The following is a 23,679-nucleotide window of genomic DNA, read 5'->3' on the forward strand; positions in this document are numbered from 1 at the left end:
ATGCAAGGTAGGTGACTTGGAGAAGAATAAAAAAGATGGCATTTTACTACATAAAATCAATGCTTTATTAAAACAATAAGTACAGTGGGATCATATATTCTCTACAAAGTTCAACCAATTTTGCTTTATAATAAAATAGATTTATGGGTTAGGAGTTGCTAATATTTTTCTATTATCTTTTTTCCTTAAAATAGGGTCAGTATTTTATTTTTTAAGAGAAATTGGTAACTTTTCATTTTAAGATATTGTGAGCATCAATCTGTTAATATTAATATTAATACATAATAATGATTATATTTTATAAAGTTTATTAATAATAAAGTAAAAAAAAAGCTAGAGTAAGAAGGGTGCTAACCCAGCAGCCCATGGGAGAAGAGAGAGAGAGAGAGAGAGAGAGAGAGAGAGAGAGAGAGAGAGAGAAAGAGAGAGGGGGGGCAGAGTTACAATTAACTATATACAAATAACGTAAACATGCAACTTGGGGACAAAGGGAAAGGATGCTGGGTAATGAAAAAAGAAATCTTGGAGATAGAGTCCAAAGATTCAAGATTTCTAATTATTACAGATCCCTCAATTATTTCACAATTATATAACCTTCAGCATATAAAATAAGGCATAATGCCATAATATAACTTAAAAAATCAGTGAATAGTAAAGGTTTAAGAAATGTATGAGAGATTTTAGGAAGGAGTGATTATTTTTAGTGAGGAGGAAAAAATAACTTCCAGAAGCTGTACCTGAGTCAGACTTTAAAAGAAAGAAGGAATTTTTAAAAAAATCTGAGATGTGAAAGAATTCCATACCAGGGAATGTCTTGTAAAAAGTTGTGCTGACAAGAGAGGACATAATGAGATTAGGGAAGAAAAAAAATGAAATATTGGCTAAAATATGGTGTATTAAGAGGAATAGTATGAAAAAAAGTGTTCAGAACTAGACTGGAGAACAGGCTAAAGGGCATATATTTTGTTCTAAAAGAAATGCAATATTATCTAAGATTCTTAACTGGTAGAATGTTATCACACATGCATCAAGAAACTTGAACAACTGTGTGAAGAGACTGTTGGGTATAGATACCAAAAGTAGAGAATCCATCTTGGATAAAACCTTGTCATTGTTCATACTAGATGTAACGTGGTCTTGAGCTGATTGATTGAGTGATTGATTTGGGGTTATAGCAATAGAAATGGAAAATAGAGGGTACATATAAGAGATAATGTTGATGTTATTATCAATATTGTGTGGTTACCTGGCATGAGAAAGAATCAAATTTTTAAGGCTGAATAAATGAGAGAATGATCAATAAAAATAGGGAAATTCATTGGAAGAACAGGTTTTGTCAGGTAGGTAAGATTAATTTTGAACATGTCTACTTTTAAGGTATAGTCAGGTTATCTAGCTGAATATGTTCAGTAAACAGTTGGAAATACATCTGGATCTCAGGAGAAAGGTCAGAGCAGTATTTGGGAGTTATCTATATAGTGATAATGTTGAAGTCATGGGAAAGTATGTAATTGCCAAAGGAGGGAGAACAGAGAAAGAAAAGGATGGGACAGAGGATAGAGCAGCTAGTCTAAAAATGTTTAATTTGAGGGGCAGCTGGGTAGCTCAGTGGATTGAGAGTCAGGCCTAGAGAAGGGAAGTCCTAGGTTCAAATCCGGCCTCAGACACTTCCCACCTATGTGTCCCTGGGGAAGTCACTTGACCCCCATTGCCCACCCTTACCACTCTTCCACCTAGAAGCCAATACACAGAAGTTAAGGGTTTAAAAAAATAAAAATAAAAATGTTTAACTTGTCATCACTTAGGGACTGAGTCCACTATTAAATGAAAATAGAGGCTGAAGGGAATGATTTTAAAAGGACAAGAAAATTCTTTAAGATTTTTGCTTGATTACATATAATATTCCCTAGTACAAAACAAAGTACACTAGCTAAAAATATGCATCATTTAATTAGCAAAACACACAGCAGACTCAATCTATAATTATCTCACTGAGTGAATAGTCTGCCCTTTTGTGTTAATCAAAGGACACATTATGTACTGATCCTTGAAGGTCAGTAAACTAGGAAATTTTCAGATTAAGAAGAGGGGAAAAATCAGAGCCACGGTACATGAATGAACCAATCTTTTGGGGGCCCTTATAAGTCAAATCCTATAGATATTAACAGAAGTACCCTAGTTTATTTCAACTGTTATGACATACACCATCTGTGCTTCTACAAGCTGTGAATTAGATTTTCATCTAAGCTATCAAAAGCAGAAGTGGTTTGCTAACGTGAAAGTGAATTATTTCATATATGTAAGTGTGTGGCCAAACTAGGACTGAAAGGAGACAAAAGAGAAGTATTTGAGGTATTCCTGAGAAGAAAAAGACAAACAGAATATTTGACTTGCAAATATCCCCCCCCAAAAAAACAAAGGAAATAAAAATTAGTACAACTACCAAAGGGAAAACAAGTAATGAAATGAAATAAAAGAATGACCTAGGGGAAAGCAATCAAAAAAGAAATAAGGGCTAAATATGTAAGTGAACATTGAGAAATTGAAGTGAAAGTAGAAGAGGGTATCTGAAACATCATAGACTAAATGTTATTATTCAAATGAATCATATTTTATCAGGGAGAATTGCCAAGTAGGTAAGAGAGTAAGTACATAAATAGGATAGACAATGAGTAACAGATAATAGTGCTATCAAGTCAAAGAGTGAGTAAAAAAGGGCTGGTGACTTTTAGTCCTCAGCAAGAAGGGTGAGGAACTGTAAGAAAATTGGAGAAGTGACAAAAGGAAGGGATCAAGTTTGGGAGATTGAAAGAGGAATCTTAACTCAAGTAGATGTATACTTGTGATGAGAGATGGCAATTTCATAATCACTTTAATATCTCAGAATTGAAGCATTGAGAAGCCTGTCTGTGGGCAGCATCATAGCCTAGGAAGAGCTATGAGTGAGTTCTTAGAGATGACTAATATTCATAGTGGTTAATGAGACATAGATCCAGAGATAGGATAGCATATAGGGCCTCTGGGAAGGTAAGTAACCATGAGGAGAGGATAGAACTGACCAACACAACGTAGAGCCTAGGTCTAGGGTAATTCCTACAACACGATGCTGCTTTTGTCAAAACTTGTTTCCCTCATGAATTGATATTCCTTAGAGTAAGATATATGAAGGAAAAAAGAAAGATGATAGAGCAAGATCAGTAATCATTCAAGGATTCACATAGAAAAGGCTATTCACATAGAAACGGCTAAATGGACACAGAATATTTGTTGCCCAGTATGTGAAATGGAAGAGAGATGTTTATGAATCTCTTAATTTGTGTGAAACAGTGTCCCAAGTTCTTGAGATATAAACAGAACATCATGATAGCTACTCCTCTAAAGGAGCTAAAATTCTAACTGGGAGTCACAATACATAAATAAGGTTTCGTGTCCATTCTCAGTTTATGACTGATGGAAAGATCAAGAATTAATGAAGTCATGGCAGAAAAAAACAGTAAAATTGATGGCAAGGTCCCAAAGATACTGGGGAGTAATGGCAAGGCAGGTTAGGCTTTTACAAAGCTTATAGTGGGGATCCAGGGGTCAAAGACTTAGATTCAGAAAGAAAAGACCTGTGATTCCCTTTAATGTCTTTCGGTGGTGTTGGTCTGACTTCTGGCTGCTAACTGACATGCTGGGGAAAAAGAGAACATTCATTACTCCCTTTCTTGGGGGCTGGTGGTGATAACTGGTTCCAGTTATTGTGCCTTTCACTAGCAACAATGACCAGCAGCTGTCACAAGAGACCAGCAAGAGACAATGCTGAGCACAGGACATACAATATGCCTATGAATTCAGCATGAATTTTGTGTTCAACAGCCTGCATGCCACTCCAGATATATGGGTAATAAGTCCAAGGGGAGTGGAATGATGCTATCATCAGAAGAACACAAAAGTGGTTCTATAGCACCAAAGTATTCCGGTTGGATGGACAACCTAGAGAGCCTTTCATCTGCATGTGTGTATGTGTGCATATGTGTGTGCAATAAAACTTGATACAGATAGTACAAGGACAAGTCTAGCCCAAAATTAAACTAGAGAGATAGATATCTTGCTTTTAAGGTTAAAAAAACCCAAACTCATTCCTCCTATGAAGAACAGATGGACCTTCAGCTTAGGACAGGTAAAGGCAAAAGCTAGAAGTAGAGAAGAGTTTCATAATTTCATGCACAGCTACCAAACAGCATGCCTACAAGGTGGGCAAAGACTACACCCCTGGATGCAATGGCATGCCACTCAAACCCCCTGAAAACAAGTCCACTGGGAGAGGTAACAGAAGTTCCCAGTGTCTCTGCAGCATCAGAGGCATGTTTCAATCAAAAGTCAAATAAACAAGCATTTATTAAGTATCTACCATGTTATAAGCACTAAGAGGAGTAAAAGACAGAACCCAACCCCCAGGAGCTCACTATCTAATGAAAGAGACAAAAACATGTACAAACAAGCTATATGCAGGAAAAATAGGAATTAATTTAGATGGATAGGCACTTGAATTAAGAGGGGTTGGAAAAGCTTCCTATAGAAGATGGGATTATAGTTGGAACTTAAAGAAGCCAGAAAACCCAGGAGGCAGAGACCAGGAAGGAAAGCATAAAACTATAGGATATAATCAGAGAAAATAGAGTATCTTATTCATGGAACAGCAATGAGGTCAATGACCACCAGATTAAAGAATATATTGGGGGTAAGGAGGTAGGTGTAAGAATTTTGGAAAGCTAGTAGCTATTTTGCCCAATTACATGCCGATTCATCTGATAATCTAAGTGAAATAGATGATTATTTAGAGAAATATTAATTGTCCAGATTAAAACAAGAAATAGAAAATTTAGATAATAATTTCTCAGAAAAAGAAATTGAACATGTCATCATTGAATTCCCTAAGAAAAAAGTTTCTGGGTTGGATGGATTCACAAATGAATTCTACCAAACATGTAAAGAACAATTAATTCTAATATTATATATTTGGAGAAATAGCTAAGGAAGGATTCCTTTTTATGGCACAAGTATGATGTTTCTACCTAAGCCAGGTGTTTGCTCATGGGAGGGTCAAACCAATATAATAAAAATAACAATTCTTCCTAAATTAATTTATTTATTCAGTGCCATACCAATCAAACTATCCAAAAATTACTTCACAGAGCTAGAGAAAATAACAAAACTCATCTGAAATAATAAAAGAGATTAAATATCAAGGGAATTAATGAAAAAAAAAGAATTTGAAGGATGGGGCTTAGTTGTAACAGATCTCAAACTGTAATTTTTTTTTAAACCCTTAACTTCGGTATTGTCTCATAGGTGGAAGAGTGGTAAGGGTGGGCAATGGGGGTCAAGTGACTTGCCCAGGGTCACACAGCTGGGAAGTGGCTGAGGCTGGGTTTGAACCTAGGACCTCCTGTCTCTAGGCCTGACTCTCACTCCACTGAGCTACCCAGCTGCCCCCTCAAACTGTAATTTAAATTGGCAATCATCAAAAAAAATTAGTAATCTCAAAGAAATAGAGTGGAGGGCCAAGGAAATCAATTAAGAAATCAACACACAATGGTAAATGGACATAATAACCTAGTGTTTGACAAACCCCAAGACCTAAGCTTTTGGAAGAACTGACTATTTGACAAAATCTGCTTGGAAAATTAAACAGTATGGCAGAAATTACAAATAGGTGAACACCTCCCGCTACATGCCAAGGTAAAGACAAAATGGATGCATGACTTAGAAATAAAGGGTGAAACCATAAACAAATTAGGGGAACATAAAATAATTTGCCTGTCAGACCTGTGAATAAGGGGAGAATTTAGGTCAAAATAAGACATAGAGAGCATTATGAGATATAATTAAATAACTGACTACATTGCATTTGAAAAGTTTCTGCATGAATAAAAGCAATGAAACCAAGATTAAAAGGTGAATAACAAACTTTTAAAAAGTCTTTATAGCAAATCTCTCTGATAAAACTTTCATTTCTCAAATATATACAGAATCGAGTAAAATTTATAAGAATATAATTCATTACTCAATTGGCAAGTGATCCAAAGATATGAACAGGCAATTCTCAGATGAAGAAATTAAAACAATCTTAGATCATATGAAAAAATACTCCAAATCACTACTTATTAGAAAAGTTTCAAATTAAAACAACTGAGGTACCATCTCATATCCACCAGTCTGGCTAACATGATAAAAAAAGGAAAAATGATAAATTTTGGAGGAGAATGTGGAAAAATTGGGAAACTAAAACACTGTTAGTGACCTAGTAAACTGATACAACCATTCAGAGAGCAATCTGTAACCATGTCCAAAGGATCATAAAACTGTATTATCCTTTGACCCAGAAATACCCCTAATAGGTTTTTATCACATAGAGATTTAAAAAACAGGTGAAAAGAACCTACCTGTGCAAATATATTTATAGCAACTCTTTTTGGTGGTAGCAAAGAATTAGAAACTGAAGGGATGCCTATAAATTGGGGGATGGCTAAACAAATTGTGGTATATGCTTATAATAGAATACTGTTCTGCCATAAGAAATGACACGATATGATCACAAAAATACCTGGACTTATATGAAGGAATAATAAGTAAAGAAAGCAGAACCAGGAGAATATTTTTGTAGACAGTAACACCAGTAATGCATGATGATCAACTGTGATAGACTTATTATCAGAAATTCAAAAATCCAGGACATAGAATGAACAGAAAGAATCTAAATGCAGATTGAAACATACTATTTACTTTATTTCCTTCATGAATTTCTCTAGTGAAAGAAATGTCATGTTTCATAACATGATGAACACAGACATATATATTAGATAATATATATATATATATATAGCCTATTATATTACCTGCCTTTGGGGGAGGGAAAAAGGGTTGGGAGGGAAAGAGGGGTCATGGATTCCAAAATATCAGAAAACAAATATTAAAAATTGCATCAACATGTAATCTGGAAAAAATAAACTTGTGGGAAGCCAATAAGAGAATAGATAAAAATCTGAGACTCCTCTTTTGACCCCTTTTGTGATACTTGTGATTTCTTGTTGAAAAGTATTGTGACCTTATTGAAAAGCTTTAAGTTCCTATCAAACCTGAATTTAAAGGGTTAACACTGTTAGCACAGCAAGGAATGCTGCTGCCTGTCATAGCTAAGGCCAAGATACTCCGCAACTTGGCTTTCTGGTAAGAACCTAGTCAAAATTCAGCCTTGGCCTTGGTCTATTCTGAAGCTAATGTTTTGTGTTGTAACTTCTGCGCATCTGCAAAGTTTTGGGGAGGTTCTTTTGTGTGAAATGAGTCTTGAAATATATATAATAAACTCCGTGCTCCTGGAGCCAGAGCTGGAAGCATGAAGTAAAAGACAACTCCCTTGTTCTGTCCTTATTTCCTTATCAACTAAACTGTCCTTATCAGATTATCAAAGATGATAAAGAGATCTCCACATAAACTAAAAAAAAAAACTTGGAAAAGGTAGGTTATGAAGGGTTTTGAATGTCAAATAAGATTTTTTTATATTTTATATTTTGTTTTGTGTTTTGTATTGTATATTTTGTATAATGTATAGAATTTGTATTTGTATTGTGTATTACATACAATTGAATACGTTGTATATAACATTTGTATTTTATACAATATTTTATATAAAAATTTGGTGATGATAGGAAATAGTTGGGCATTGACACAGACCTGAACTTAAGGAAAACTATGTTGGTGGCTGAATGATAGATAGACTGTAGTAGAGAGAGATGTGTGTCAGGCAAACCCACCATAAGGCTATTAAAATAGTCTGAATGGGGATTTCGGGGAAGGGAGCATAAAGTATAAGACTAGAAAGCCAAAAAATAGGATAATGTTATGCAGGTTTTTCTAAGTACCTTCAGCAGGGTAGTGACAGTATCAGAAAAGGGAAGGGGACATATTCTACAGTTGTTATACAGGTGAAATCAATAGCCTTTAGCAATAGATTGGATGGAGTGTTAAATGTGATTTATCGCCAAGAATGTTGTTAATGAGAATGGCCAGTAACTGTTACTACTGGGATGTTAATGGGGGAGGGGGAAATACAGTATCTTTTTACTGCTTATAATAATAATAATGTTACCCTGTCTTTACCTGCTAAGATCCCAATTACTACAAATGGTCCTCATTAGCCCTATGGCTTAATTAATCCTAATAGGAGGCTGGGAGTGGGTCAGGTTACATGGAGAATCAAGGTGTCGGGTCTGAGGGATTTGGCTCAGCATGATTATACACCATCCATGTGTGTTCCTTATTACATATGGTTATTCTCATTATTGAAAGGAGATTTTATACTTGTAGGAGAGTATTTCTCAGGTTTATGGGTGAAAAGATTCCTTTCTACTTTTCTTAGTGAGCAATTTCATTAAATGCTTTTGATTTGAAATAATCTTGTCCTTAGTAAAGATAAATACAATAATAGTTGGGGCTTCTGAACTTTAGTTTTGCAAGGAAACAGATCAGCATAGTACCTTGGAACTATTTCTGTTGAACTGGGGGGTACACTTAGGTATTCCAAAAGAACCAAAGCTAATATACTGACAGGACCTTCAGAGAGAAGAGAAAACATGGACCAGAATCCCCCAGGATGACAGAATTTCAAGAATTTATAATCTGCATTTATAGAATGAATACCCACACTAATATTATCATTATTTAAGAAACATATTTGTTTAGGATTTTTAAAAGTAAAACACATATACACACACAAAGCCAAATAATACTAACCAGTTAAATGAAGACTTTTCAATACTATCAAAATGCTACAATGAAATCGTTAGTATAAATACAAATAAAAAATAGTATTGGGAGGAGAAACTAAGGAAGTGAAGTTTTCCCTATTCTGAGGAGTCAACACTGAAGGCTTCAAAATGCCCTAAGAAGAGTAATAGCAATAATTTTATCTAACATTATAGTCATTATAATATAGAAGTCACATTACATATTTATTATACTCACACAAAAAACTTGTGTTAGGTACCTAAGCCTAAGGCAGTTAGGTAGTACAATGGATGAAGTGAGGGATATAGAATCAGGAAAGTTCAAAATCTTGCCCATAGCATCTACTGGTTGTGTGATCCTAGGCAAGTCACTTAAGCTCTGCCTGCCTTAATGTGCTCAATATGAAAAATGGTGATAATAATAGCACCCAATTCCCAGGGTAATAATCTGTCAGGGAAAAAAAAGTCAGCTTGAGTTTCTCATCTTTGCTTTATAAATAGTTTGTGTCATCCTATAATCTAGAACATGTTGTTAATGTTCATTGCTTTCTCATTCTTTGGGAAATAAAATAAAAATATGCAAGTGGTTTTTGGATAGGCAGCATGAGGTAGAGGGTGGAAAGCATGTTGGATTTAGAGTCAGAGTATTTGAATTTCAATTTTCAATCATTAACAGTATCAAGTTGGGAACATTACTTTCTCTGTACTTCTGTACTGATCTCATCTATAAAACAGAAATATTACTAATAGCTAGCATTTATATAGTGTCTTCAGGTTTGTAAAACCCTTTACAAACTTTATCTGATTGGTTCTTGTGGCAGCCCTTGGAATTAGGTGAGCCTCCTTGAGAGATGAGGAAGCAGGAGAAAAGAGTTTAAATGACTTGCCCCATGTTAGGAGGTAACCAATATCTGAGGCATAATCCAAACTCAGATCATCCTGACTCTAAATCCAGCACTCTATCTACCATGTCACTAACCTGCCTCTTTGTGCTTGTATTTTCTCTAAAGTCTGCACCCTTCCTCCTCATTAGGAAATTGGAGTGACAGAGAGGGAGGATAATTATTAGTAGTATATATCTGATTGAGGCTGAAAGAGGTTTAAGTTATTTTCCCAAAGTCCCTTTGCAGGTAGTAAGTGACAAAGCACTCATCTAACTGAGGCTCTCCACTTTTTGGGAAGAACCTCATATCTACTATTTAGTTCTAAATATTCAGCTGCCTTTTTTCCCTTCTTTTTCTCCGTCAAATTTATCTGACCCATTCTGTTTCTTTACACTAAATGGCTTGTAATTCTGAGATTCCAAATGTGACTCTTAGTTATTCTGTGGATTTAGTTAGTGAAGGCCCAAAGAGTATACAAAATGGCATTTTTAAGGTACTTCAGGAACCCATAATTCTATTGTTGAAAAAATTGACAAACCATAGGTCACATCCAATCTATAATCACAGAGTTGCCTGGAGATCATAGAGCTCAAGTGGCTAGTCCAGGATCACACAGCTAGTAACTGATACAGGAAGTTCAGGACTCTTTTCTACCACAATACTATACTTTTCAGTCTCAGACACAAAATATATGGTACTTAAAGATGTAATGTGGTTTCTTATAGAGGTAAATTTCCACATAATGCAGCCACAACCATTTCATAAGGTGTTGTTCATCTTTCATTTTAAAGAGGCTCAACGACATAATGGAATGATGTCTTGATCTGCTGGGAATCAGATTTAAGTGAGGCAGAGTTGCATAATCTTTATCCTCACTCTCTTCCAGTCACCTAAGTCCAGTGGCAAGACAAAAGTCAGAGAAACTTGCAGTGGCGCAGGATATACTAAATAATAATCATAGCATCTTCAATGTCTGAGCAAACTCAAAGAATTCCTCCAAATCTGTTTCTCTCACCTTCATGGCTGCTGGAACAAATTGATCTTATCTGCCCATCCCACTGGGGTGGTCTTCACATGCTTGGGGCAATCATCCTCTAACTCACTGACTGGTTTAGAGACTATTGGTTATCCTCAACCTAGTTTAGCCTAGCTGCTGAGATGGATGGTTTTACCAGGGTGTGACCACTCCACATTACCTCCCCTTGGAGCCACAAGAAAAGACTGAGTGAAAGGCAGACACCAAAGGTGGATAAGCGTCCCTGAAGAAAACTCAACAAGCCCTCACACCACAGGTGCTAATCCTCTCTGAACCACTCTGAACCCTCCATATACCCACAAGGTAAAACATCTGTTAAATCTCTAATAAACTATTGACCACTGAAATACACAAAATTATGTCAAGATAAAAGGTAACAATTGTCATGGTGTTAAGTAAGTCTCAATAAAGGTTCAGACCACCTATATGAAATAGGAATACATTAAAAATTAAACCACATTGCTAAGAGAATTTATCCCAATACAGACAAGTCCAAAACAGTGTTAACCAGTATAAATTAGGATCTTTATAAAAAATTCACAAAATAAGGCCCATCAACTTTGAAATATAGCCTTTGCATAACAATTAAAGCACATGAAGAGAAAAATGTTGCCTGCAACATGACCATTCTGATAATTAACCTCAGATCCAATAGAGAGATGCAATGAGTCTTTGGATACAATACAGAGAAGGAGAAAATTAGTTTAAATATAAAATTTTAAATTGTGGGAGTCCCAATAATCCACTAATTCTTTTTCAAAGAGCTACTTGACACAGAAGATTTAAATTCTACAAATAATTTCCTGAAAATTTAAGTTCCTATATTCTATAAAAGCATTTCTACAATAATTTACTTTGACATCTTTTATGATCATCAGGGTTATTGTTTATTTAAATAAGTGTTCTCTTTCTCTCATACAGCCCATCTGTTCCTACTTGATCCTGCAGTTAATTTATGATGCTTATTTTGTAACAACATATTATTTCCATGGCAACCAACTTTTTATAAAATACAGGATGTTGATTTCAGCTTCTTTCTCCTGCAAGGAAGATTCTAATTTGGAGCTAGGTGAACTTGAGCTGAAAGGTAAATAGCTGCCAAAAAAGGGAAGGTGTTTAGAAAAGGGAATCCCTCTCATTACCTGAACTTACTGAAATGACAATGATACTTCCTAGACTAATCAATCATAGTGTCCTTATTTTATACTCACTGTACCTGTCCTGTCTTGTATCCTTCTCTATGTTAATACTGTGGAAGCACAGGCTGATAAATTCTATAGTATGAAGTAGAGCCACTATAATAATTTTCTAATTTGTTCCTGAATTCATTTTTTGGGTGACAAAGCACTGGTCAAATCTAATAAACAAAAAGAAAGAAGAAAATCAGATTAACAGTATCAAAGACAAAAAGGGAGACCTTACTTCTAATGAAGAGGAAGTTAAGGCAATCATTAAAAACTATTGTGCCCAATTAATGGCAATAATTATAGCAATCTAGGTGAAATGGATGAATATTTCCAAAAATATAAATTACCTAGATTAACAGCAGAAGAAATAGAATACTTAAAAATAATTCAATATCAGAAAAAGAAATTGAACAGGCCATCAAAGAACTCCCTAAGAAAAAATCACCAGGGCCTGATAGATTCACAAGTGAATTCTATCAAACATTCAAAGAAAAACTAATCCTAATACTATACAAATTATTTGACATAATAAGCAAAGAAGGAGTTCTGACAAATCAAGCACTGAGTGCATTTGAATATTTAATTAGGACCATTACCAGAAGAGAAATAAATAAAGTTTATTGGACAATGACATCCTTTGCTATAGGGGAATCATTATCTTCTATTATAATATTTGACATTATAAGACTTAAAGAAAATCCATATTTGCAAACAGATTGTATAATATGAAAGATCTCAAAACATGGAATCTTAAAACTATATTGCCTAATTGCCTCTGGCAATTTTTCAACTTTAGAAGATTTGTGGGAGTACTATCAAATTCTTATAAGTTAAATTAAACTACTTCTCCTAAGATTTAACATCAAATTCTAATTTAGTTACAAGTGGCAATAAAATTTAATGATTTCTTCTAGTTTTCTCAAGTGCCAAATGACAGTATTTCCTGTGAGCAGTGATGCTACTGTGATATCCAAGATTCAACTACTAAGAACACAAGCAAGTCAATATAACATTTCTGAATTTAATGTCTCTTACGTTTTATTCATCATCGAGTTTATTCAATCTATGCAAATTGACATGCTGAATAAATCAAGCAGAACACTTAATTTGTAACTTCCCAAACTTCCCATAATCTCTATTTCACTAAAACTTTGAGTTTTTCAAGGAATTTTCCACAATCTGTATCCAATGATACAGATATACAATGATAAATTTTACAATTGATAAACTGAAGTTCACAAGGACTAATCTGAACATGTTAAAGGCAAGATTTCAATTCAATTTTTGCTTAACTCATTCTTCATTATCTCATACTTCCTGAACAAATGCCATTCTAATACATGCTAAGCACAGTCACTTTAATTGAATAATTGGCTAAGTATTAAGACAAAAGCAAAATAGGTTTTCCTATAACAGGCAGTGGATTGTAAGAGCTCCTGAGCAATTTCAATGAGTCCTCAAATCAACTTGATGTGAATGCTTTTGTTTGAAGGGCGCCTCCCATGAAGGCATACAGAAGCCTCAGTCCTTTTACTGTGAGAATAAAAAAGATCTCCTCTGCCTTGTTTCCAGTGAACAGAGTTGCCTTCAAATGCCAGGTGACTGAAAATTAGGGGGAAAGAATTATTTTTGGTTGAACATCCTTTTCTAATTGTCTAGGTGGAAGCAATTTCAGAACTTAACTTTTCATGCTTTCTGTTCCTTGGATTTCCAGACCAAATGAGAGTGCAAGAAGTAAGGGTATGATGGGAACAAAGGAGATTTCTCACTTTCCATTCTTGGAACAGAACAGATCAACTTGCAGGTTAGTGAGTGTAGCACATAGCTGCCAAAGCAAGCCTAGGAAGGAGTTCCTGAAACTTTCATTCTTGGATGCTATTAGCTTTTTTGTTGTTGTTGTTTCTATATCCTAGCTTTTGAATATGCATAATTTGCCTAATTTAGAATCTTCTGTATCCCTATCAAGTAGGTAGGATACCCTCCTTTGATTGGCTATCTTCATCTTAAAAACTGCTGGGAATGTCACTCTCATTTCTATTTTCAAAACACAAGTTCTATTGCTGAAAATAAATCCCAGCCTTAGGTCTTAATTTGTTGGTAATTGGTATTAAGATATATTCACTTTTAATTGCTTAGTTCTACAAAGGGCAGAAAAAGTATTTTTGTGTAAAGGAAAGAATATTATAGATGAACATTTTGTTGAGTTTTAGTAGAAAAATAGCAATTTTAATTAAATTGTTAAATTTTGTATGTAAGGAAATACAGATCTCTAATGGGATTCGAACAATCTGAGACAGAAAATGTACTGCAGCAAAAATATCAATTCAGATCATTTTGTAAATTATGAGTTAAGATCCTTCGTGTCTCTGTGAAGATTTGAAAGTTTAAAGGGGAAGAGAAGGAAAGTTTATTTAAAATTGGAAAATACGAGAAGAGATTTAAGTATACAAAAGAAATTTACAAAATGAGATCTGGGATATTTAGAAGACTTAAAAACTACAGGATAATAATATTTTTAGCTCAGTTGTTTATAATAATTTTATGAGCGAGTGTAAAGCTATAAAAATGAGAAAGCATAAATATTTGGAGTGATTTATGAATTAAAAGGATCTTAAAGGTATCATAAAACATAACTGGGAAGTTGCTACCTTTTAGGTGAAAAGTGACTCAGTGAGAACTGGGAATGTTTCATTTAAGCTATTAGAAAATGTAGGAAGCGTAAGAGATAGGAGCCAGGAAGCTTCAGTTGAAGTTTAAAGGACAGTAAGAACAGAAAAAAATAAAGGTGGTTTTATGGGAGTTTTTGGGAGATACCATCAATGACAAGAGTAACTAGCTGACAAGTTGACTTTGGCTGCTAGTTCATGATTTGCTGAATGAAGACTGAAGTTTCAGCTATTGCTTTTTAATACTACCAGCTTTGGAGGTGAAGATTTTCAGAAGTTCATCTTGTCCTTCTTTGTTCCCTCTTTTGGAGAAGATTGAGAATATAGGAAAGACAGGTAATACATTTTCTTTAATGTGAGGAAGACTTGGCAACACCGATTTGCCTTATCAAAGATTTACTTTGAATTCTCTGCCGGGGGGTTGGTTCTGACTGGGCAAAGTAGTTTTCTGGTGAGGAAAAAGCTGGCTAGAGTAATCTTTTTAGTTCAGATATAGCTAGTGCAATAGGCTTTAGGGTTTTCATCCTTGAAGTGGATGACATTTCAAATAAGAGGTAACATTTTCTAAAGGCTCTCTTAAGGGTGATTATGAGTTTAAAGAGCTTGCAAATGCTATTTTTGATTATAAAGGGGAATCGGATTTGTCTAGCTAGAGTGGTAAATAACAATAGAAAAGTTGTTAACAGAAAGGCAGTATTATTTGGTTAATATGTTGTTGAATAGAACATGGATATTAAAGTCTGGTATCCAGAATTGTGTGTTATCCCAAGTATATATATGGGTATTACATCTTCATATACTTCCCTGCCAAGTCTCTGTTAAGTGTTTTCTCCATCCCTCCAACACTATTCTTCACACATAAGTATATTAGTGAGAGAGCACATTGTTGATTGTGTTATTATTTATGCATTTTCTTTCATTTAAGAATCTAGGACATTATTTCACTCATATTGCTAAATAAATGGCTATGTTTAATATATAAAAGTGTTGTTATTGTGATTATATAAACAGAAATGTATTACTAGGAGCCCAAGAACTGGAGTATAGAACAGAGGAAGAATATTATCCCTCAAGTGAGTCACTGGTAAGAACCTGAAAGAATTTGAGGGTGATTATGTGGTTTTTCTCTGGGATCCTTGACCTATCAGTGTGAGAGCAAATTAGAGTAAGTAAGCCAATCTGGAAAGTGAATAGTTATCCACATGCCCAACATAAGGGGATCTATTTGGAAGATATTCACACTGCTCACACATAGTCATACTGTGACTTATTTGAAGAGTTCCCAAGTTCTAGAGTTCCAAAGAGAGCCCCTAAATTCAAGAATAAGACATCAAAGGGAAGCAAGGTGGCTGAGTGGATTGAGAGTCAGGCCTAAAGATAGAAGATTCTGGGTTCAAATATGGTCTTAGACATTTCCTAGCTGTGTGAATCAAGGCAAGTCATTTAACGCCAAGCCTAGCCCTTACCATTTTTTTGCCTTGGAACCAATACTTCCTATTGATTCCAAGAGAGAAGATAAAAGTTAAAAAAAAGAAAAAGAATAAGGGATTGCCCATGAAGAAGGAGGACATTTTACGTTAAAATATGCCTAGAGAAGAAAGAATATCCTCAACAGAGAATCAATCAGTAACTAAAAGTCCAAAACTATGCCATGGGTTGGGGAGGAGAGATGATATAAGAAATCTTAACCTTGCCAACCTTACTATTGCCATGAGATGATGAGGAAGCTTTGTATAAAAATTTCCTGGGAGGCAGCTGGGTGGCTCAATGGATTGAGAGCCAGGCCTAGAGATGGGAGGTCGTAGGTTCAAATTTGACCTCAGACACTTCCTAGCTGTGTGACTCTGGGCAAATCCCTTAACCCCCATTGCCTAGTCCTTACCACTCTTCTGCCTTGGAACTAATATACAGTATTAAAAAAATGAAACAAATAAAACGTTCCTTGAAGTATCATTTGTTTCTCAAGAGAGCATACTGGACTACTTGATTACTTTATATTTTGATAGTTATCTCAAACCTGATACTGTAGAGTATAGGAATTGGAGACCTTTAAACCCACATTTTCAATTTTAGGCGAAAGATAAATGATTTTAAAAATAAGTGTGTAAAAATAATTCCCTCACTTTATCTTCTTAATCTGAGGTTTGTGAACTTGTTTTAATTTTTGTGTATATGTTTATATTTCAATATGATTGGTTTTTGTTGTAGTACTATGCATTTTATTTTGTGCATTTACAGCATTATTATTACAAGGGATCCATAGGTTTCACTAGATTGCTAAATAGTTAAACTGAGAATAATTGTCATAACTGTATGTTTGGTGACAAGAGCACTCATACCACCATTATCTAGAAGAAATCCAAACATGAGATAGATATCTAAGTTTTACTTATATTTCTTTGAAATTTTTCTCTGGGTAAGAGTGGTGCAGAATAGTGTTAAATGTCCATCAAAGAGTTATGGATACCTTGAGTGTCATGTCCTCTGGACCTGTACTGTGAATCTTAAAGCATGAAGAGTTCCTGCATACAAAACATAGCATTTCAGGGATTCCTGAGAGCACATTATTGCTTTTAGTATCAGGTTCTATATCTTCCTATTGCTCTTGAGGATACTGACCTAATGAGTATACATTAATATATACACTGTCCTTCTTTCTTATCCCAGAATTGTCTGAAATACCTTGGTTCTCTTGGGCAAATCCTATCTAAATTAGCCCCTCTTTTGTTATATATCTAGGCAACAGTCTCTTGGTCAGGTCAAAGTTGTTATTCAGAACATGAATATAAATGGAACAAAGGTATTTAAGGGAAATTAAGAATTCTGAATCATTAGCCAAGTCTTCAAAAGAGTTATTCAAAGGAGATAATCTCCTTTAAAATATAGGTGAATTCCAGCTGAAGTCTTCCAGTGGATTAAACATCCTTTGGAATGTTCCATAGGCTACTTTGTCTAACTACTTTTCATCTATGGAGATATATAATCCTAAAATTATTTTTAAAAATTCTTCAGGTATTATCTTAATAAGCTATTGTACACAATTCTTTCATGCTTAGAATTACCTATTACTTAGGTTAGGTCATTATCATACCCTTTTAAGAAGAATTTTTGTAATAAATAAGATTATTGATGGTTTTCTTTCTTTTATTTATAAAGTAAAAACTACAGAACTTAATAAATGTCCAATGCATTGAATGACAACCTATTATCTCAAATGAGTTAATTTTACTATTCTCATTCAAAGTAATTTTGATAATTGAGCTACGATGATACTGAATATTCTGTTTGGAGTAGTCACATGTTCACAAATAGAGGCCTAGAAGGACTAATTAATCCTATATTATTGATTATTCTACTCATTCTACATCACAGTTGTTGATGATAATTATTCATTAGAAAGGGAAGTAAAAAATCCAAGGAGAAATTTAATTTTGTCTGCTAATTTTGAAGTTTTATTATTCTCTCATCCAAAGTTGATCTTATTCAAGGGACTTGAATCATTTCTTTACATCTGTCTGGTGCCAACAGATAGGGTAGGTTATATTAATTCACAAAAATCATCTATTTGAAAATTGACTTTGAAGAAAGACTAGGGCTATAGCTAATAGAGCAAATTGGCTTGGCTAAAGAGCCTTGATAAAATGATACTGAACAATATATTAGAAGCTGCTAAGTAGTAATTCATAAATTATCTTCCCATCCACAGAGTACTTTGATTTGAAAGCAACATGATTGAATTCTGTTGGCAAAATTACTCATTTTAAGCTATGTAATAAGAGAAAAGCAAAGAATAATGTAAAATGATCTTTTCTATTTATTTATGGACTTTCCTGATATATAAGAAAAAATTAGATTCTGATATAATAGATTTGGATTGGTCATAGAAATGGAAGGAATATTAGAAATTATTTAAGGTTAAACTGTGTACATTCCTATATTGGGAAGTGATTCTTGTAACTCCAATGAATTTTATCATTATTAGGGCAATTAGAATTAATCATAGACAAAGGGAAAGAGTGCAAGTTGAGTATGATGAAATCATATAAAAATCAAATTAATCTATGAGAAAGAAGAATATATTGAAAGAAGGGGAAAGGAAAAATAAACTATGGTAAATTATCTCACACAAAATGCATGAAAGAGCTTTTGCACTAGAGGAGTAGATGGGGAAGAAAGAGAAGAAATTACGTGAACCTATCTCTCATCAGATTTGGCTCAACATGGAAAGACCATATACAATCAATTGGGTATAGGTCTTACCCTCTAGAATAGTTAGAGGGAAAGGGAACAAGAGAAGGAGGAGGTGCCGATAGAAAAAAATGGCAAATTTGGGGAGATGGTGGTCAGAAACTAAATAAGGTGAAATAGGATGGAGAGAAATATACTGTAATCATAATGGTGAAAAAATATTTTTACAATTCTCTCTAATAAAAGCCTCATTTTTCAAATGCATAGAGAAATGAGTCAAATATATAAGATACAAGTCATTCCCCAATTGTTAAATGATCAAAGGATATGAAGAGGCTGTTCACAAAGTAATTCAAGCTCTCTATAGTCATGCAAAAAAAAATGCTGGAAATCTCTATTAGAAAAAATGCAAATTAAAACAACACTAAGGTTTCAGACCACACTTATCAGATTGGGTATTATTATAGAAAAGGTAAATGATAAAAGTTTGAGGGGATGTGGGAAAATTGAGACACTAATGCACTATTGAGGGAATTGTGAAAAGCTTCAATCATTCTGGAGAGCAATTTGGACCTATGTCCAAAGGGCTATATAAAAGTACACACCTTTTGATCCAGCAATACCATTACTAGATTTGTATCATAAAGTGATAAAAAACAAAAAAGAAGATCTGTACATTAAAAAATATTTAAACACCTCTTTTTGTAGACACAAAAAACTGGGAAGTGAGGGGATACCCATTAATTGAGGATGGCTAAGAAGTTATAGTATATGATTGAAATGAAATACTATTGTGCTACAAGAAATGATAACCAGAAAGAACACAAAAAAACCTGAAAAGATTTACATGAATGGAAACAGAGTGAAATAAGCAGAACCAAGAAAACATTGTACACAATAACAAGAATATTATGTGATGAAGAACTGTGAATAATAACTATTCTTGGGAATAAAATGATCCAAAACTATCCAAAGGACTCATGAATTAAAAAAAAATGCTATTTGTTTCCAGAGATAAAAGAACTCACAGTTTGATTCCAGACCAAAGCAAACTTTTTTCACTTTCTTTCTTAATTTGTTTGTTTCCTTGCACCAAAGGATTAATATTAAAAAATGTTTTAAGTGACTGCAAATGAAAAATCTATATGAGATTGCTTACCATCTCAACCAGGGGAGAGGAGTTGGGAGGAGTGAGAGAGAGGGAAAGAATCTGAGACTCAATATTCTTTTGAAAATGTTAGAAATTGCTTTCACATGTAATTGGGGGAAAATTAAATTAAATTATCATTTTTAAAAATCCACCATTTGGGACTTCCAGTAGAGGGCCAAAGGATGAACAATCAGGCTGATCAGAAAGGGGACACACCTTCATATAAAAGAGAGAGTCAGAGCTTTTTGACTCAGATTGCTTCCAATTAAATGTAATGTAAAATGCCACCTTTAAGCCTTTAAAAAAAAGTCTTTCACCCATATGTTGAGAATCATAAAGGATTCCATGAAATATTTAAAAATGGGGTTTGTAGGTGATGCAGTGGGTAGAGTGCTGAGCTGTGACCTTGAGTAAGACACTTAACCTGTGTTTGGCTCAGTTTCATTATCTGTAAGATGGAAAATAATACCTCCCTCCCAAAATTTTTTTGAACATCAAATAAGATAACATTAAAGCACTTACTACAGTCTGTGGCACATAGTGGGTTCTATATAAATACTGACTGTTATTATTCTAAAATTATTATTAATGTCACTCAAGACTTACTATATTTGCTACCATTACTCTCATGGAAGATCTTCAGCATAGAGTACAAGTAAAAGAATGATCCTCTATTGATAACGAGATATTCCAAATGTTCCTTCTTTTCCTTGGAGGATATCATGGATATTATTTTGGTTGCACTAATCATGAATCAATAAATGTTTATTAATCACCTCCCAGTTGTCAGATACTATGCTGTGTTGTGGATACAAAAAGAGGCAAAAAATACAGTCCTTGCCCTCAATGAATTTAAAGTCTAATGGGGGAGATAACATATAAAGTGAGCTACATAGAGGTTAAATAAGAAATAATTAGCAGATAGATTGGAAAAGTCTTCCTATAAAAGACAGAATTTTAACTGGAACTTAAAGAAGGCCAGAGAAACCAGTAGGTAGTACTAAGGAGAGAGAACATTCCAGACACAGAGGACAAGCAGAGAAAATCCCTGGAGCTAAGAGATAGAATACCTTGTGTGTGGAACAGTCAAAAGGCCAATATCACTAAATCAAGGATTTCATATTGAGGAGTAAGTATAACAGGACTGGAAAGGCAGAAGGGAGTAAGATTATAAAAAGACTTAAATGCCAAACAGAATATTTTGTATTTGATTCTAGAGATGATAAGGAGGCATTGAGAATGGGATTTGGATTTTTGGACCACATATAAGAATGATAGTTTTCCTGATCAGTGATAGAGTACATATACCATTGACTTGTAAGAATGTATCCAGTCTTTAAAAAGAATTTAAAAAAATAACTTTTAATTGAAAATATAGAGGAACAAAAAAAGAAACAAGTTTACATAATTTCTCCACCAAGCTAGATACCACTAAGAAAAACAATATCAGAATAATTGTTCTTGAGATGCTCGGACACTACAAAACTTTCTAAATAAGGTTCATAATCAATAGGCTGACCTAAATATCTACATAAACAGAACCAAATAGATGAAAAATACCTATATTTTATACTACTATTCAATTAGATGGATAGCACATAAAATTGTTCCATTGGATAGAAAAAGGGAAAGGAATAAGTATTTAAGTAGCATCTACTATGTGAAAGATACTATGTTAAGAGACTTACAAATGTTATCCCATTTGATCTTCATAATCAATCTACAAATTAGGTGTTGTTATTATCTCCATTTTATAGTGGAGGAAACTACGTGATCAAATTAACTGACTTGTCTAAGGTCACAGAGTAAGAATCTGGAGGCAAATTTGTTCCCATTGTCATATGTTCCCATTTGTCATATAATTTTACCTTGAAAATAACATTGTAAAGGCAGGTAGGATAGCTTTTTTAAATAAAAGATTATATGTCCTTAAGATTTACAAAGTAATTTCTTTATAATTATTGTGTTAAGTAAGTGGGAGGATAAGTAACTCGAGGTTCAAGGAGGTTGAATAAAATAGGTATGAAATGGAAAATAGAGAACTCATACTTATATGATCCCTATTTTATTACTGTTGTTTCAGACATAAAGAAAAATGGAACCTAATGGTTAGATAATATTCTTAAAGTTTATCCAAGTAGATAATAACAGAACTAAAGCCCAAATTTGAATCTTCCTCTTAGGCTTTTTTTTTTACACTCATATTCTAGAATCACAAATTTTCAAATAAAAAGGCTCTTAGTATGACCTAAAATTATATGTTTATCATATTCTATAAGGGCTTTAGTGAACATATACTGAGGATAAGAGAAAGGTGTAGAATGGGGGCTGCATGAATAGTACATAATCATTACTGATTCATTAACTTTATAACTTTAAGGGACCTACAGATGAAATCACATAATAGTGAATTAATATGATTTTACCATTAGAATTAATTTCATTTTCTTATTGGGCTTAAACACTAAGTCACTATCATGAATTAACAATTCATCTAAAATAATCAGAAAAATAAGAACTACATGTACAATTATAAAGTAGTTGTATCATCATTCCCTTTTTTACCCATGAGTAAGGAGAGAGATGTTTTTGCTTATCCAAGGTCAGACAGAAAATCAATGACACATGAAATTAGAAATAGAAGTAGATATGTTAAATGGGGATTATGAGGATGGATGTGTTAATGACTTTAAAATGCTTGGCCTCCTTAGATGAAAAGGTGTTGCATAAAGACAAAACATTACCAATATTTAACTTACTAATCTACTTTCCAAAACAACATGTTCCTTCATTAGCTTCTTGTTTATTTCTAACATGACCTACCTTGGTTCCTGGATAATTGGTAGGAATATTCAGAGCATGATAGTTTTACTTTATCTAAAATAATGAAGAAATTATTTTGATGTTTTGGGTATAAATTTCATTTTTTTTATGAACCACAAATTTCTTGACCAAGAGTAGTTGGACTTGCTAATCTCTAAGGTTTGGCCATATTAAAAAGTATTGTTTTCTTCGACAAACTATTTTATGAATAGTCAAACCTTGAAAACATTTAGTCAGTGAATTATATTGAATTTTCTTATATTCTTTTTCCTATAATTGTAAACCATAGATATCTTTTCCCCTAGAAATATAATACCCTAGAATAGGTAATAAAAGCCAACATATTTATTTCACAGAAAGACCTGTCTCCAATTCTTTTAAACTAATTTTCTTAGCACTAACTTTCAGGGATTATTATGAGAATAAAATGAGATAATGTTTATTGACCTTTGCAAATCTTAAAGTGTTATATATAAGGAGAGAATGATAGAGAGAGAAAGAGACAGAGACAAAGACACAGAGGGAGGAGGAGGAGGACTCTTCTCTTTGATCTCTATTTCTCCCATTTCTGGAGTTGATGATCTCCACTGTTGAATGCACCTATCATCATTGGCAAAGATATTTTCTCATGTTACTTTCAAAATAGTATTGAGAAGGAGAGAGGCATGATAGTTAACATTTACAAAATGGTAGAATCATTGGAAGTAAATGCCAATTTTATCACTGACCTTGCCATAGCCAACCTATGTTATCTTTTAGTCTTCATTTAGTTTATATTACACTAATAGATAAGTGGGGCAGGAAATCATTCTCCTGAAAAATAAATTGACATAAAGGTGAAAGAGACATTCCCCCAACTTTCTAACAGTTGATCTTTGTTATTTATTTTTTGCACTGAAATATTGTTTCTTCAACAAAAATGGCAGAATTCCCTCACTTTATGAAACATTAATCAGGAAAAGTAATGCAAAGTAACA

At 33.8% G+C, this 23,679-nt stretch overlaps 1 protein-coding gene across 1 annotated transcript in view; it reads right to left on the reverse strand.

Moving 5' to 3' along the window:
* The window catches only part of CSMD3 (CUB and Sushi multiple domains 3), a 1,590,968-nt gene that overhangs the window by 476,115 nt on the left and 1,091,174 nt on the right, over positions 1-23,679 (reverse strand). The window lies entirely within an intron of this gene.

The sequence above is a fragment of the Gracilinanus agilis genome, chromosome 1 (assembly GCF_016433145.1).
Source record: "Gracilinanus agilis isolate LMUSP501 chromosome 1, AgileGrace, whole genome shotgun sequence".
NCBI classification, from domain to species: domain Eukaryota; kingdom Metazoa; phylum Chordata; class Mammalia; order Didelphimorphia; family Didelphidae; genus Gracilinanus; species Gracilinanus agilis.